The sequence below is a fragment of the Cynocephalus volans genome, chromosome 8 (assembly GCF_027409185.1).
Source record: "Cynocephalus volans isolate mCynVol1 chromosome 8, mCynVol1.pri, whole genome shotgun sequence".
Classification (NCBI taxonomy): Eukaryota; Metazoa; Chordata; class Mammalia; order Dermoptera; family Cynocephalidae; genus Cynocephalus; species Cynocephalus volans.
The window spans coordinates 20,536,060-20,543,755 of record NC_084467.1 but is presented as its reverse complement, the minus strand read 5'-3'; the positions used below and the strand labels follow the sequence as shown (position 1 = coordinate 20,543,755).

The window sequence follows — 7,696 nt, the reverse complement described above, 5'->3', positions numbered from 1 at the left end:
TGCCATGTGATCTTTAGCAAGCTTCCTCCCTGCTCAAGTCCTCCATGTCCCATCTGCATAATTAGGTGGTCTCATCAGCCATCTTTAAGGATCCTTCCAGCTCTGACACTCTGATTCTTCAAATCGACACCTCCGCTACACTCATACGAAGAAGATTGAAATGTTTATATCTGATCCAGCTTTGCAGGCAAGTGATGTAGGGTCCCGAGAAGGTCATGTGCCAGATATAACTTTAGCTGTTTGTCTTTGGTTGGGTTCTAGTTGTCTCCTTGGTAAGAACTGAGAACAGCTGGAGCAGCTGGTAGTTAAGACCCAGCTCCACATCTCCTGCCCCTGGTTCCAAGAGCTGCTGGGGATGTCCCCATCTGAAAACCATGGTGGATGGGGGAAGGGGAAGCAAGAACACAGACCAAGGGCATCCCAAACTGAGGATTCACTCATCTCCTAAGCAGGCTCTGAGATGTTGAAGCTTGGGCTTCTTCTGACCCTTCTGTCCTCTTCTGGAGGCTTCATGTTGCCAGGGCAGAAACTAACTCTAACTGACTTAAAAGGAATGATTGGTACATGTGCCAGAGAGGAACGGAGATGGGAGGGCTAATTTCAGGAAAGGTTTGATTCAGCAACTCACATGTCACCAGAGACTCAGTTTCCTCTGTTCTGCCTTCCATGATGTTGACTTCATCTTAAGGCTGGCTCACCTTTGTGGGCCCACGTGGTCACCTGCACTCCTGGGGATTCAGCCTCATGAGTTTGCATCCCGCAGGAACAAGAAAGTCAGCTTCTCCATTCCTCAAACAGCAGTCCTGGAATTGAGTCTTGTTGGATGTGACTGGCTTGTCTAGGTTCGTGGGCCCTACCTTGAAGTCCTGGAGGATGAGGCTTTCTAACTGGCTTACATCCAGAGGCTGAGGACAGCTAACAAATGTCACTACATACACCCCACCTGAGGAGTCAACCAGTGCCTGCCACATGGTGGGCACTTCATTCTTTAAGTCAACAGCTATTTAGTGAATATCCGCTCTGTGCAGGAAATTATGCTCGATGGTAAGGAGAAAGCAGCGAACAAGAAGATGAGGTTCCTGTCCACATGGATCTACTCTAGCAGAGGAGACAGACACATAAATAGACAAAGACAGTCCAACGCGATTAGGAGGCTACATGAGCCCAGACGCAGGGAATCTAAGCTGTTCTATGAAGAGGGGTGGAGGAGACAGGGAAGGCTCTTGAGAGGAGCTAGCATTTAAATTGGGACTTGAATTTAGCCATTCCACATTGTATACATATTTCAAAGCATCATGTTGCATACCAGAAATATATATACCATTTTATTGGTCAATTAAAAAAATAGAGAAGAAGAAAAAATTGAGACTTGAGGGTCAAAGTGAGACATTTGGACACTTCTTCAAACTGACATTCTTTGAATATTTGTTCCACAGTTATTTATTTATTTAATTTATTTTTTAAAAGATGAACGGTAAAGGGATCTTAACCCTTGACTTGGTGTTGTCAGCACCACGCTCTCCCAAGTGAGCCACAGGCCGGCCCTGTTCCACGGTTATTTAGAGCAGGAGCTGAGAGCTGGTTGGGGAAACGGCAGAAAAGGAGGCCATAGGTAGCCACACTTAGCCTCTCGATGGTCCCGAGCCCTTGGGCCCTGGACAAACCTGTAGATCCCATACAGCAAAACAAAAAAGGCCTGCTACTCAGTGTAGTTCCAAGAGTTACTTAGGCTGGTCCCTGACCTCCCACCCCCAAAGCCTTGTCCATGTTTGTTTTCCAGCTGTATACAGAACTCTCCTGGAGGGGAGTGCTAGTAAATATAACATTCTCTAACATGTATGGGAGCCTAAGGTTAGGCACTGTGCCAGGCACTGGGGATGTGGCCATGAATAAAACACACAACACACACAGTGCATGTCACGGAGCTTACCTTCTTATTCACATGCACAAATGGTCATGGAAAGGGACATACAAATACAGTTGTGGACAGTGCTATGAAGAAGCAGCTCTAGGGGCCAAGAGACTTGGTAGCAGGCAGGGGAGGAGGTAGGATGGGTCATATAGGTCATGGAAGGCCTCTCTGAGCATGTGACATTTCTGCTAAGAAATGACCGATGAGTAGAAATTAGCCAAGAGAGCAGTAGAGGGAAGAGCATCCTCAGCAGAGGGAACAGCAGGAGCAAGTTGCTGGACATAGGGCTGATTTGGAAGTTAAATCAGCAGCTGGGGGAGGCGAGAGGGAGAGGAAGGTATCAGGGGGCTCCATTGTGGCTGTAGATACAAGCCTTGACTGCAGCCTGCCTTTATCAGTCCTAAAGCTCGTATTTTTATCCCTCCATCTGTCTGATTTCCATTCTATTTCCTGATAGGTCCAGATCCCAACAGGAGGGAGAAGAAGGTGTGAGGTTCAGCCTTAAAACCTCAACCTAAGACAGGTGCCGGCTCCTGTAGGGTCTTGTAGATGATGTTATGAATTTGGGGATAAAAGTAATGGGTCAGGAGCCAATGCTCTCTGGTTGGTACTGGGGACCTTTGGTGCCGCCACCACTGTCACCACAGTTTGGGTCCAGCCTGTGCCACAGCCTCTCGGGAGATGTGGGTCCCCGGAGCCTCTTTAGTGCCAGAATTTGGGCTGTAGGCAGCTCCACAGCAGCAGGAAACAGAACCTCTGGATGGACTCTTCCCGGAAAGCATTGCTAATTAGCAGCAGCTGGACGATGTTCCTCTTTGTCATCTGTCTGTCAGCATAGTCAACACATCATTTCACTGGGGTGGCCAGGACTCAGCTCAGAATTCTATATTGAAAAAGCACCTGGATCCCAGTCTTTCTTTCAATGGCTTCAAGACAACCAAAAGTACCTGCTCTTGAGCTTAGTGAGCCTCTAGGCAAGATGTCTCTATCTATTGGGACGTACACCGATGATACCCTTGAGGACCCTACGCCCATGCCTCCTCCTCCATCAGATATGGCAGCATCCCCTGGAAGCCAGTGATTCTGCAGTGCAAATATCAGCACCTCACCCAGGTAGAGGAAGGAAAGGCCAGTGTATCCTTTTCTGACATGACCCTGTCATCGGCCATTGATTGTATGGACAAGGTCCCGTGGTGAAGGCTAGAGCCACCCATGTCATTGTGCATTCTCTGGTCACAAAACAGACCCAGGAAAACATTCCACATTTTGAGCAACAAGCAGGGCAGAGAGACCCTGGTTACAGACCCCACAAGGGCCTTACCACCCAGGAGACCGGGGACCTTCGAGTGGCAGAAGCGCTCCACAGACTAAAGCTCCAGAGTGGAGAGATAACAAGAGAAGGGAAGCAGCCTCTGTCAGTCCAGTCCACCCCCAGCAGCACCCCCTAAACATTCTTCCCCTAAGCAGGAGCCAGAGGCTGGCTCACTTCTGGTTTTTCCACAGCCTTACCTGGCCCAAGTCTTAGCAACATGGATCCTGGAAGTGGGGATAAGGACAGAAACTCATCAGATAAATGGAGCTTCTTTGGATCAAGATCCTTCCAGAAGAATGATTCAGGAGATTTTGCCACCCAGGCCTACAGAGGAGCTTAGAAGCCCTCTCCAATGGAACTGATCAGTGCCCAGGCCACCCAAATGGCTGAAGATCCAGCAGCCTTCAAGCTGCCCAAGATGGACATCCCAGTGATGGAAATGAAGTAACAACCGCCACGGACCCATAGGCTCAAGCCCCGTGACTTGAGTGTGCTCACACCCCCTGGCTTCTAGAGCTCTATCTGTTCCAGGGACTATGGATAGAGGGCTTCTTGTGCCCCACTCCCCTTTCTCTCTGATTCTGACAGAGGAAAGGCATATTTTTTTAAAAAACCTCTTAAACTGAGGCTAGAGCTGGAGACATAATTGGTTTTTGAGAAACAGGAATGCAAAGCTTGTCCTTGTGTGGAACAAGCCATTGTATACTGCCCTAAGGTTACACTAGGTAATCTCCGCGGTGCCTTAGGGGGGACCTCATGATCTACTTTTTTTTTTTTTTTTTTTTTTTTCAAAAAACAGAGTATGCTTTAATAAAAAAGAAAAGGAGAATCCAGATATTGTTTGTACAATATTTGTACAACGTTCACTTGGGATATGGTTTTTCATCTTTAGTTATTGTTCTAATACGGTAATATTATGCTTTCTTATATCTATCTTCCTCACTAGACTCTAAGCTTCATGGAACTAGAGACTATTTCTAGTTTTGTTCACCTTTTTTTTTTTTTCTTAATTTTATTTTATCGATATACAATGTGGTTGATTATTGTGGCCCATTACCGATACCTCCCTCCCTCCTCCCTCTCCCCCCTCCCTCCTGACAATGTCCTTTCTGTTTGCTTGTCGTATCAACTTCAAGGAATTGTAGTTGTTATGTCTTCTTCCCCGCCCTGGTTGTTTTTTTTTTTTTTTTTTTTTTGTGTGTGTGTGTGTGTGTGTGTGTGTGTGTGTGTGTGTGTGTGTGTGTGAATTTATTTATTTATTTTTATCTCCCACCAATAAGTGAGAACATGTGGTATTTCTTTTTCTGTGCCTGACTTGTTTCACTTAATATAATTCTCTCAAGGTCCATCCATGTTGTTGCAAATGGCAGTATTTCATTCATTTTTATAGCTGAGTAGTATTCCATTGTGTAGATATACCACATTTTCCGTATCCACTCATCCGATGATGGACATTTGGGCTGGTTCCAACTCTTGGCTATTGTAAAGAGTGCTGCAATGAACATTGGGGAACAGGTATACCTTCGACTTGATGATTTCCATTCCTCTGGGTATATTCCCAACAGTGGGATAGCTGGGTCATATGGTAGATCTATCTGCAATTGTTTGAGTAACCTCCATACCCTTTTTCCATAGAGGCTGCACCATTTTGCAGTCCCACCAACAATGTATGAGAGTTCCTTTTTCTCCACAACCTCGCCAGCATTTATCGTTCAGAGTCTTTTGGGTTTTAGCCATCCTAACTGGGGTGAGATGGTATCTCAGGGTAGTTTTGATTTGCATTTCCCGGATGCTGAGTGATGTGGAGCATTTTTTCATATGTCTGTTGGCCACTTGTATATCTTCCTTAGAGAAATGCCTATTTAGCTCTTTTGCCCATTTTTTAATTGGGTTGCTTGTTTTTTTTCTTGTAAAGTTGTTTGAGTTCCTTGTATATTCTGGATATTAATCCTTTGTCAGATGTATATTTTGCAAATATTTTCTCCCACTCTGTTGGTTGTCTTTTAACTCTTTTAATTGTTTCTTTTGCTGTGCAGAAGCTCTTTAGTTTGATATAATCCCATTTGTTTATTTTTCCTTTGGTTGCCCGTGCTTTTGGGGTCGTATTCATGAAGTCTGTGTCCAGTCCTATTTCCTGAAGTGTCTCTCCTATGTTTTCTTTAAGAAGTTTTATTTTTTCAGGGTGTATATTTAATTCTTTAATCCATTTTGAGTTGACTTTAGTGTATGGTGAAAGGTGTGGGTCTAGTTTCATTCTCCTGCATATGAATATCCAGTTATCCCAGCACCATTTGCTAAAGAGGCAGTCTCTTCCCCAGTGTATAGGCTTGGTGCCTTTGTCAAAGATCAGATGGCTGTAGGTGTGTGGGTTGATTTCTGGGTTCTCTATTCTATTCCATTGATCAGAGTGTCTGTTTTTATGCCAGTACCATACTGTTTTGGTTATTATAGCTTTGTAGTATAGCTTAAAGTCAGGTAGTGTTATGCCTCCAGCTTTATTTTTTTTGCTCAGCATTGCTTTGGCTATGCGTGGTCTTTTGTTATTCCATATAAATATCTGGATAGTTCTTTCCATTTCTGAGAAAAATGACATTGGAATTTTGATGGGGATTGCATTGATCTTGTATATCACTTTGGGTAGTATGGACATTTTCACTATGTTGATTCTTCCAATCCAAGAGCATGGGATATCTTTCCATCTTCTTGTATCCTCTCTGATTTCTCTCAGCAGTGGTTTGTAGTTCTCATTATAGAGATTTTTCACATCCTTGGTTAACTCAATTCCTAAGTATTTTATTTTTTTGGAGGCTATTGTAAATGGGCAGGCTTTCTTGATTTCTCTTTCTGCATGTTCACTATTGGAGAAGAGATATGCTACTGATTTTTGTGTGTTGATTTTGTATCCTGCTACTGTGCTGAAGTCATTTATCAATTCCAAGAGTTTTTTTGTAGAGGCTTTAGGCTGTTCGATATATAGGATCATGTCATCTGCAAACAGGGACAGTTTGACTTCATCTTTTCCAATCTGGATGCCCTTTATTTCCTTCTCTTCTCTGATTGCTCTAGCTAGTACTTCCAACACTATGTTGAATAGGAGTGGTGAGAGTGGGCATCCTTGTCTAGTTCCTGTTCTTAAAGGAAAAGCTTTCAGCTTTTCCCCATTCAGCATGATACTGGCAGTGGGTTTATCATATATGGCTTTAATTATGTTGAGATACTTTCCCTCTATACCTAACTTATAGAGGGTCTTTGTCATGAATGAGTGCTGAATTTTATCAAATGCTTTTTCAGCATCTATAGAGATGATCATATGGTCCTTGTGTTTGACTTTATTAATATGGTGTATCACATTTATTGATTTGCGTATGTTGAACCAACCTTGCATCCCTGGGATGAATCCCACTTGATCGTTGTGAATAATTTTAAGTATGTGTTGCTGTATTCTGTTTGCTAGCATTTTAGTGAGGATTTTTGCATCTATATTCATCAAGGATATTGGCCTGTAGTTTTCTTTTTTGGTTATATCTTTACCTGGTTTTGGTATCAGGATGATGTTTGCTTCATAGAAAGAGTTCGGGAGATTTGCGTGTGTTTCAATCTTTTGGAATAGTTTGTAAAGAATCGGTGTCAATTCCTCTTTAAATGTTTGGTAAAATTCTGCTGTGAATCCATCTGGTCCTGGGCTTTTCTTTGTTGGGAGCCTTCTGATAACAGCTTCAATCTCCTTTAGTGTTATTGGTCTGTTCAGATTTTCTACGTCTTCATGGTTCAGTTTTGGGAGTTGTGTGTCCAGAAATTTATCCATTTCCTCCAGATTTTCAAACTTGTTGGCATATAGTTGTTTACAGTAGTCTCGAATGATTCCTTGTATTTCAGATGAATCAGTTGTAATATCACCTTTTTCATTTCTAATTTTTGTTATTTGAATCTTCTCTCTTCTTTTTTTGTTAGCCATGCTAATGGTTTGTCAATTTTATTTATCTTTTCAAAAAACCAACTTTTTGATTCATTGATCTTTTGTATTATTTTTTGGGTTTCAATTTCATTCAGTTCTGCTCTGATCTTAATGATTTCTTTCCATCTGCTAACTTTAGGTTTGGATTGTTCTTTTTTTTCTAGTTCTTTAAGGTGAAGTGTTAGGTTGTTCACTTGCCATCTTTCTATTCTTCTGAGGTGAACATTTAATGCAATAAATTTCCCCCTTAATACTGCTTTTGCAGTATCCCACAGGTTTTGGTATGACGTATCATTATTTTCATTAGTTTCAATAAATTTTTTGATTTCCTGCTTGATTTCTTCTTGGACCCATATGTCATTAAGTAGAATGCTGTTTAATTTCCATGTGTTTGTGTAGTTTCCAGAATTTCGTTTGTTATTGATTTCTAGTTTTAATCCATTATGGTCTGAGAAAATACATGGGATAATTCCAATTTTTTTGAATTTGTTGAGACTTGATTTGTGACCTAATATGT

At 42.4% G+C, this 7,696-nt stretch overlaps 1 pseudogene; it reads left to right on the top strand.

Annotated features, from left to right (window-relative positions):
• Positions 1-2,834: 2,834 nt before the first annotated feature.
• On the top strand, positions 2,835-3,738 carry LOC134385257 (putative monooxygenase p33MONOX; annotated as a pseudogene).
• The last annotated feature ends 3,958 nt before the right edge of the window (positions 3,739-7,696 follow it).